The 10,355-nt window shown below is 45.8% G+C and overlaps 2 non-coding genes across 2 annotated transcripts; both read left to right on the forward strand.

Moving 5' to 3' along the window:
• The first annotated feature begins 7,245 nt into the window (after positions 1-7,245).
• trnas-gcu (transfer RNA serine (anticodon GCU)) lies at positions 7,246-7,327 on the forward strand. The gene has a single exon. It is a non-coding gene; the product is annotated as a tRNA-Ser (tRNA).
• Positions 7,328-9,338: 2,011 nt separating this feature from the next.
• trnas-gcu (transfer RNA serine (anticodon GCU)) lies at positions 9,339-9,428 on the forward strand. Its single transcript has one exon. It is a non-coding gene; the product is annotated as a tRNA-Ser (tRNA).
• The last annotated feature ends 927 nt before the right edge of the window (positions 9,429-10,355 follow it).

Raw genomic sequence — 10,355 nt, forward strand, 5'->3', positions numbered from 1 at the left:
AGGCCTTATCATAGTGAATTTGGAAGCTGCTACGGTGGGCGAGACAGGATTGGTGTGTCTTCTTGACATCATCCATCTCCTTGTCCTTCGCCGCTAGCTGGTACCGCAGCTGCACATTTAATCTCTCGCTTGCACTAATTTCTCCCTCTCGACATCTCTCCTTCTCCTCAAGCTGCTTACGGAGTGCCCTCACGACCTCCTCCGTGACACGCAATTGCCAGACAGGACACGATTGCCATCGGCTTACGAACCTCACTTAAACGTTTCTTGTGCATCTCTGTCAGGCTGTCCCACCAAGTCTGTCCTATGCTGCCAGGAACTCTTTCCTCAGTTGCGCAAAATTCCGACCATAGGGGCCATCCTTTCCCCTTTAGGTATCTCCTAAGCTCTTCTTCCCATACGGGACACTGTTCTGATCTGTTGCTCGCTGCACCCTCGGGTGCCTGTGGATGCATAACGCGTTCCATTGCCTTCATGGCAATCCCAACAATTACTTCTGTCTCTACCGGAAATTTGGAACAAGGGGGAATAAAGCGGTGGTGCCAATACGGGTAAGGCTCAAGCTATTTTCCGGTTTACGCAACTCCCGAGAGTTTCACGCAACAAAACCTATCGAGTTTACCTTATATCACTTTGTTAGTACGCATGCAGATTACACACTCCTGAATTTTGGATGTTTGATCGATATTGGTTTCGCTTGTGGTTTCTTTTACTTTGCCAATTTGGATATCTAATTCAAACACTTTTGTGGGTTCTCCCGGAGTGACACGGTCACGTTTGGGTCAATTCCCGTCAGGTGTCGCCAATGACTGTTGCCTTTTTTCCCCCTGTCTTTTTCTGTGGCTCTGTTCCAATCATGGCAATCAGTGAGTTTGCCCTCCTTTCTTTTGGTATCTATGTTCTAATGCTCAGAGTCGCCAGGTATCAAATTATACCACCACAAGGTTCAACTGGCTATTGATCAAAGAGCCAAACACCAGTCAGTTAGATCAAGGTCAAGGATACTTTATTTACACACAATTAGTCATGCAATATAAACACTACTAGTTAACTACACCTATCGACTAAGACAACCTGTACTTAACTTCAGGCACCCGGCTTTGGTCAGAGGAACAGTGGCCGCTGTCCGATTCTGGATCTATCGAGTCTGGAGAAGTAAGTGCTGCTCAGCTAGGCTCATCTGTCTGGTAGCGAGCGTTGAACTTGGACTTGCTTCTGGTGTTGCTGCGATTGGAGATGGTCATTGCCAGGGCGCCAGGTCCAAAAGAGGTCGAACACATGGCGAACTCTTCTTCTTATACTTGGGGGTTTTCGCGCTCTTTTGGGCGGTCCTTCAGTTTGGACCCCACTAATTGGGTGATCCCTGATCACTCTGTTCGATTCCTAACCAATAGATGGACGAGGATCTGGATGGCTGAAGGTGTGCCAAGCGGAATTGCTTTAGCTTCCCCTGAACAGGGAGTGGCGCCGAAATGTCTGGGACTGTACGGTCTCTGGAGTACCAGTCCTTTGTTTACGTGAAAATGGGCCATCAAATGCTCATCGGCCCCATCAAAACGCTAATTGGTCGGAGTTTCGATACCGTCTGGACTTCTTGCTTGCAAATATACATCTCAGGCTCTGAGCCTGGCTGAGTCTTGCCTTGTCCGTTTTAGGCTTTGCGAGTTTCTCTGTCCCTCGTTGTAAGTGGCCATCCCAGATGGCTACAAAGGCTGATTAAAACCCACCCCGATTAAATACGATTCACTCTAAATGCAGAGTACAGATCTACATAACCATCAGAATGCCGAAATACATTAAGATGCAGCACCGGAATTCAAAATGCGGCAGTACATTTTTGACATGTTTATAGATAAGGACATGCTTCATTCAATGTTAATCTCCTTAATCGCGTCAAATATCAATTGTTCTGAGATCTCTGACAATAAATATTCGTCAAATTCTGCAATCTGTCCATGAACAACCCGCCCTTCAACCCATTTATTGTGACTTTAATTTTACTAAACCTACTTCTTTATCACAAATAAATAATAGGATTCGTGTACAGAATGTGATTCACGCAGTTTTCTGCTCTGAATTCAAATGTGATCCTTCTGTATCACGTGGTGATGGTTCTTCCGACATCCGAGGAACATCACTCCAGAACAATCGAGTGAAGCAGAAAATGAGAGTTGAGACGCTGAAAGATGGCTTCGTACGAACGGAATATGGCGTTCGACTAATCGATCAACAGTTCCAACGCACCACAGCAAAAGACCGCACGGACCTCCTCAGATGACAAAAACGGGACACAACCGACAGAGTACCGTTCGTCGTCCAGTACTTCCCTGGAGCGGAGAAACTAGGAAATCTTCTTTCCAGCCTACAACACGTCATCGACGAAGACGAACATCTTGCCAAGGTCATCTCCACACCTCCACAACTTGCCTTCAAACAACCGCGCAACCTCAAACAAACCATTGTTTGCAGCAAACTACCCAGACTTCAGAACAACGACCACGCCACCACCCTTCTCTGCCATGCCAATCTTGTCAAGATGTGCCAGATCATCGACATGGGTACCACCATTAAACATGAGAACACCACCCACCAGGTACGCGGTACATACTCGTTCGAGTTGACCAATGTTGTCTACCTCATACGCTGCAGGAAAATTTGTCCCGAAGCGTGGTATATTGGCGAGACCATGTAGATGCTTGGACAACGGATGATCGGACATGGCGCGACAATCGTCAGGCAGGAATGTTCCCTTCCAGTCGGGGAACACTTCAGCTGTCAAGGGCATTCAGGCTCTGATCTTTGGGTAAGCATTCTCCAAGGCAGCATTCAGGTCGCGCGACAACGCAGAATGCCCGAGCAGAAACTTGTAGCCAAGTTCCACACTCATTGCTACGGCCTCAACCGGGACCTTTGATCCTTGTCGCATTACATTCACCACCACCCACCATCTGGCCTGGGCTTGCAAAATCATCCTACCAACTATCCTGGCTTGGGCAATTCACACCCCTCTTAAATCTGGGATCACCCCTGCAAGTGCATGCATTCTAAGTATCGTTTTGCATCTTTGACTTTGTCGGTATATATGTTCCTGGAACCTACTTCTTCATTCACCTGAGGAAGGAGCAATGCTCTGAAAGCTAGTGATTTGAAACAAACCTGTTGGACTTTAACCTGGTGTTGTAAGATATCTTGCTGTGCTCACTGTAGTCCAACGCAGGCATCTCCACATCTTATATAATTGTAACAAGACATCCTTGCTCCTGCACTGAAATGCTGTCGCGATGAAAGCCAACGTACCACTTGCCTTCTTTACCGCCTGCTGCACCTGCACGTTTATCTTCAGCGACTGGTGCACAGGGACACCCAGGTCTCGTGGCACATTCACATTTCCTAATTTATTGCCATCCACATAATAATCTACCTTCTTGTTTTTGCTACCAAAGTTGCGAACCTAACATTCATCCAAATTGTACTGCATCTGCCATTCATTTGCCCACTCACTCAACTTGTCCGAATCATGTGGAGTTACAGCAATTCTGCCTGTCAGTTGGCGTTTCGTAATAGTTGGATTCCGGTCTTGCGTGGCTATCCGTGTGGAGTTTCCACATTCTCCCCGTCTCTGCGGAAAGAGGATCTTCCGGGTGCTGCGGATTCGTACCTCATTTTAAAGCTATGCAGGCTAGGTGGATAGGCCATGGGCAATGCGTGGTGTTAGGGGAATAGGGCGGGCGGGGGATTGGGGGGTTCTGGACAGAGGGCTGTTTCGGAGGGTCGGTGCAGACTTAATGGGCCGAATGACCTTCTTCGGAATTTGAGGGATTCTATGGATAACAAATTAGATTTGTCATGAGTTCCACATGACCTGATCCTTAAGGCGCCTGAGCGATGTTCATCATGACATGATCAAATGTTTGTACCACGTGGTTAAAGCGATACTCAATCATCCATTCTGCTCTGTACACGTGGTTTCAGCTCCCATCGTCGTCTGTAAAGTATCTGTTGTGTCTCTGTTTGGTCCAGTTCATGAGGGTGAACTGAAAATGCTGTGATTTTTAGTTTTTAATTCATGGAGTTTAATATATTCACAGAAACAAGATGGCAGATGATGTTTGAGTGCCTGGAATAATCGAACTCCTTCTATATTGAATCCAAAGTTTACGCTCTTCAAACAAAATGCTGAGTAAGTTAAGTATTTCACTACTTGACTTAATTTCTCATACCTCCCGAATTAGAAACTGTGTCTGTTCCTCTCATTCTCTGAGCCTCGATTTCCTCGCCGTCTTCGTTGCCAGGGTGGGCCTCACACGCTGCTTCCTACCGGCTCTGCTGAATGGAGTCTTCGCTGTTCGGGGGAGCGGGATTTGATTGTTATACCCCTCCCCCTGCCTTTCCAGAACTTTATCCGGCCCCCAGCCAATGAGGTCACAGTGTGTGAGTGGACCATTGAGTGGTGCCAATTTACTTAATACTACCCCAATGCGACTAACTTGGGTATTTGGTTCAGGTAGGGCCACCTTCTCAAACTCACCCCTCTCCCGAGGTGCAGCGGTTCTCAGGTTAAATCAACACCAGTCAGCTCTCCCCCTTAGAGGAGGAAACAGGCGCCGCAGTGCAGCGACTAGTGATTTTTCATTGTAACTTCATGGCTGTGTTAATGGAAACCTATGTGGTAATAAAAAAGTGGATTATTATTCGATTATTATATCTGTCAGTCTCTCTTGCTGTCTGTGTGTGATTATATATGTCAGTTTCTGTTGCTGCCAATCTGTTTCTCTCTGTGCGTGTGTGATTGTATCTGTCAGTGTCTGTTACTGTGTGTGATTGTGTGATTGTGCATGCCAGCCTCTGTTACTCTCTGTGAGTGCCTGATTCTATCTGTGAGCCTGTCATTTACCGTGTGATAGGCCTGCAATTCTTTGTTTCGGTATATGAGTATGTGGATGAATCTGTCAGCCTCTTTCTATCTGTAAGTGTGAGACAGTATCAATAAGTGTCTGCTACTGTCTGTGCCGGCGCGATTGCAGCTATCCGTGTCTGTTCCTGTCTGTGAGTTTGTGTTGTATCTATAAGTGTCTATTACAGTTTGTGAGTGTCTGATTGTGTCTGTCAGTGTATGTTACTGTCTGAGTGTGTGATTGCATCTATCAGTGTGCAGTGTTGCCGACGAATGTGTAATTTCATCTGTCGGTTTACGTTACTGTCTGTGAGTGTGTGAATGCATCGATCACTGTATCTTACTGTCTGTGAGTTGTGATTAGATCTGCCAGTGTGTGTTACTGACTGTGCGTGTGCGACTGTATCTGTCAGTGTCTCTTACTGTCTGTGATTATATCTATCAGTGCCTGTTACAATCAGTGAGTGTACTATTGGACCTGCTAGTGTCTGTTACTGTCTGTGAGTGTGTAATTGCCTCTATCAGCGTCTGTTACAGTCTGTGGGTGATCTATTGCATCTATCAGTGTCTTTTACAGTAAGTGTGCCATTCCATCTATAAGTGTCTGCGGCTGTCTGTGAGTGTGCAATTGCATCTTACCGTGTCTGTGACTGTCCGGAAGAGTGCGATTGCATCTTTCAGTGTCTGTGAGTGTGTGATTGTATCTTTCAGTGCCTGTCGCTTTCTCTAATTGTGTGGTTGTATCTGTCAGTGTCTGTGACTGTGAGTGTGTGATTGGATCTATCAGCGTGTGTCACTGTCTGTGCGTTATCATTGTATCTATCAATGTTTGATACTATTTGTGAGTGTCTGATTGTATCTGTCAGCGTTGCTTACAGTCTATGAGTGTGTGATTGTATCTGTCAGTATCTGTTACTGTCTGAGTGTGTGATTGCATCTATCTGTTTCTGAGACTGTCTCTGAGTGTGTGATTATGCGTATCGCTATATTTCACTAACTGTGAGTGTGTCATAGTACCTGTCAGTGTATGTCACTTTTTGTGACTGTGTGATTGTATCTGCCAGTGTTTGGGGTTTAACCGCTCAATGCCACCAGTTCTTCTTCGGTTACTCACTGCGCAGTCCAGGTTACCATATTCACTTCTCCCATAATTCTCTTCAGCCACCTCTCCTGGATGAACCTTCTACTGTTTGTACACTGGAGGGGTCCTTCGGCTACTTATCTGTGAGAAGATCGCATATTAAATTTCCATGAAGTAAAGGAGTTGGACCACGTGGTTAAGGTGATGCACAATAATCCATTGCACGTGGATTCCAATCCCACCCTCGTCTGTAACGTGGTCAACTTTATGAGGATAAAATAAAAATGCGATGATATGTAGCAGTTGTTGAAGGGCTTGGCGGGTGGTGAATAGTAGAACACCTTGCATATTGAAACCACATTCAAAAACGATGAGGAAGTTACTTAATTCACTCTCTGCCCTAATTGCGCATACATGCTGAGTCGGAACCCGTTTCTTTCCCTCAGTTCGAAACTCACGAATTCGCGCAAAAGGTAAGTTCATTAAATATAGGAGCTGAATTAAGCCATTAGACCTTTAGAGTCTGCCCTGCCATTCTATCATCGCTGATACGTTCCTTATCTGCTATCTACAATGTTACAGATGAAGAGGTCGATTGCGATACCAGCCAGAGCACCTACTCCCATGACCTCGGAGCGGGAGGAGGTAATTTAGACTCCTGAGCCTAACACCTTCCATGTGATCTTGGCTGAACCCACCCTGGCCTCAACTCTACCGTCCTACCCGATCTCAATAACCCTTAAACTCCTTACCGCTAAAAATCTCTCTAACTCCTCCTTAAATTTACTCACTCACCCTGCATCCAACCCACTCTGGGGTCGGGAATTCCACAGAATCACAAGTCTTTGGGAGAAGTAGTTTTTCCTCAAGTCTTTATTAAATTTGCAATCTCTTATTCTAAGGTCATGACCTCGCGTTTTAGAATGCCCCACTAGAGGAAGCATCAACTCCACGTCTACCTTATCCATACCTTTTGGCATCTTATACCCCTCAATTAGATACTTGCGCTTATATTCTGAGTGAAATACTGTTGGCCAGTCTTCTCGTTTTGAAACTCACGGTGTCGCACAAAAACATCCGATACAACTATTACTGCGATGGCGGTAAATCGACCACTGTTCAACTGCTGAGAATGCAGCGATGCTCACCACTAGACCACTATCGCTGCATTTTCAATATTGAACACCAGGATGAATAGAACGAGGCAGATATAATCCATCAGTTCATGGGTGTAAAATGAACTAAGACGTATAGACGTGCGAGCTTGCGGGACGGGGTGGCCGAGTGGTTAAGGCGATGGACTGCTAATCCATTGTGCTTTGCACGCGTGGGTTCGAATCCCATCCTCGTCGATTTTTCATCCACCGTTTCTCGAAAGTGGGACTCATTTTTCAAAGATGGATCTGCAATCACTGATGTGACAGTCTATTCAAAGTTGTCATCCCGGATTGCATCGAGTTGGGCGAGAGGAGGGACGAATGGAGGCAAGCGTGTTTGTGGTTTAACCACTCAATGCCACCAGTTCTTCGTCGGTTACCCACAGTACAGTCGAGGTTACCGGGTTCACTTCTCCCAGAATTCTCTTCAGCCACCTCTCCTGGATGAACCTTCTCGTGTTTGTACACTGGAGGGGTTCTTCGGCTGCTTGTCTGTGAAAAGATCGCATATTAAATTTCCATGAAGTAAAGGAGGTATACCACGTGGTTAAGGTGATGCACAATAATCCATTGTGTTCTGCGCACGTGAATTCCAATCCCATCCTCGTCTGTAAAGTGGTCAACTTCATGAGGATAAAATAAAAATGCTGTGATATTTAGCTTTTGTTTAAGGGCTTGGCGGGTGGTGAATAGTAGAACACCTTGCATATTGAAACCACATTCAAAAACGATGAGGAAGTTACTTAAATCACTCTCTACCATAATTGCCCATAAATTCTGAGTTGGAAACCGTTTCTTTCCCTCAGTGTGAAACTCACGAATTCGCGCAAAAGATAAGTTCATAAAATATAGGAGCAGAATTAAGCCATTAGACCTTTCGAGTCTGCCCCGCCATTCTATCATCGTTGATATGTTCCTCATCTGCTATCTACAATGTTACAGGTGAAGAGGTCGATTGCGATATCAGCCAGAGCACCTCCTCCCGAGAACACATGACCTCGGAGCGGAAGTAGGCAATTTAGCCTCCTGAGCCTAACACCTTCCATGTGATCTTGGCTGATCCCATCGTGGCCGCAACTCCACCGTCCTGCCCGCTCTCCTTATTGGTAAGGAGTTGAAACGCCTTACCAATAAAAATCTCTCTAACTCCTCCTTAAATTTACTCACTCTCACTGCATCCAACGCACTGTGGGGTTGCGAATTCCACAAGTATCACAAGCCTTTGGGAGAAGTAGTTTTTCCTCAAATCTTTGTTAAATTTGCGATCTCTTATTATGACCTCGCGTTTTAGAATGCCCCACTAGAGGAAGCATCAACTCCACGTCTACCTTATCCATACCTTTTGGCATCTTATACACCTCAATTAGATAATTGCGCATATATTCTGAGTGAAAAACTGTTGGCCAGTCTTCCTCGGTTTGAAACTCACGGTGTCACGCAAAAACATCCGATACAACTATTACTGCGATGGCGGTAAATCGATCACTGTTCAACTGCTGAGAAGGAAGCTATGCTCACCACTATGCCACTATCGTTGCATTTTCAATATTGAACGCCAGGATGAATAGAACGAGGCAGATATAATCCATCAGTTCATGGGTGCAAAATGAACGAAGACGTATAGACGTGCGAGCTTGCGAACGGGGTGGCTGAGTGGTTAAGGCGATGAACTGCTAATCCATTGTGCTCCGCACTTTATCCATACCTTCTGACATCTTTTCCTTCTCAATTAGATAATGACGCATAAATTCTGAGTGAAAAACTGTTGGCCAGTGTTCCTCAGTTGGAAACTCACGATAAATTGCCCTTCGTGTCCAAAATTGCCCTTAGTGTTGGGTGGAGGTGTTCTTTCCAAGACCCGGTGCAGACTCAATGGGCCGAATGGCCTCCTTCTGCACTGTAAATGCTATGATAATCTATGATGAATTTAGGACAAAGGTTCGGCACAACATCGTCGTCCGAAGGGCCTGTTCTGTGCTGTATTTTTCTATGTTCTATGTGGCGCAAAAACATCCAATACAACTATTACTGCGATGGCCGGGAACAGATCCCCGGTCAACTGTTTGGTAAGCAGCTATGCTCAACACTGTACCGCCATCGCTCCATTTTAAGTTTTGGACACCAGGTTGAATAGAATGAGGCAGATAATTTCCATCAGTTCATGGATGCGAACCGCATTTAGACGTATTTGCGGCTGAGTGCGTGGGACGTGGTGGCCCAGTGGTTACGGCGATGGACTGCTGATCCATTGTGCTTTGCGCGCGTGAGTTCGAATCTCATCCTCGTGGAATTTTCATCCACTGGTTCTCTGAAGTGTCGCTCATTTATCCAAGATGGATCTGCAATCACTAATGTGACAATCTATTCCAGGTTTTCAGGCCAGATTGCATCGAGTTGGGTTAGTGGAGGGAGGAACGGAGGCAGACGTGTTGGGGCTTCACCGCCGGTTGACACCAGTTCTTCTTCTGCCGAACACAGTAGAGTCGATGTTTCCGTGTTGACCTCTCCTATAATTAAGTTCTCCCACCTCTCCCAGGTGGAATTCCTTCTGTTTGTGCATTGGAGGGGTGCCTCGGTTCCTTGTATGTGAGAAGATCAAATATTAAAGATCCATGAAGTGAAGGAGTTGTACCACGAGGTTAAGGGATACACAATAACCCTTGGTGCTCTGCGCTCGTGGGTCCGCATCCCATCATCTTCTGTAACGTGTATGTTGCGTCTCTGTTTGGTCTATTTCATGAGGGTGAAGTAAAAATGCTGTAATTTTTAACTTTTCTTTTAGGGCTGGAGGTGGTGAATACTCGAACACTTGCCATATTCAAACCACATTAAAAAATGACGAGGAATTGACTTTATTCACTCCCCGCCCTAATAGCGCATAAATTCTGTGTTGGAAACTATTTCTTTCCCTCAGTTTGCAAGGCATGAAGTCGCGCCAAACAGATAAGTTCATCAGGTATAGAAGCAAAATTAAGCCAGTCGACCCATCGAATCTGCCCGCCATTCCATCATGGCTGAAAGGTTCCTCAGCTGCTACTTAGAATATTACAGACCAAGAGATCGATTATGATACCAGCCAGAATTCCCTGTCCCAAGGATACATGACCTCGGAGCGGGAGTAGGCAATTTAGCCTCCTGAGTCTAACACCTTCCATGTGATCTTAGCTGATCCCATCGTGGCCTCAACTCCACCGTCCTGCACGCTCTCCATAAACCTTCAACT

Source organism: Scyliorhinus torazame, chromosome 24 (genome assembly GCF_047496885.1).
Source record: "Scyliorhinus torazame isolate Kashiwa2021f chromosome 24, sScyTor2.1, whole genome shotgun sequence".
Lineage (NCBI taxonomy): Eukaryota > Metazoa > Chordata > Chondrichthyes > Carcharhiniformes > Scyliorhinidae > Scyliorhinus > Scyliorhinus torazame.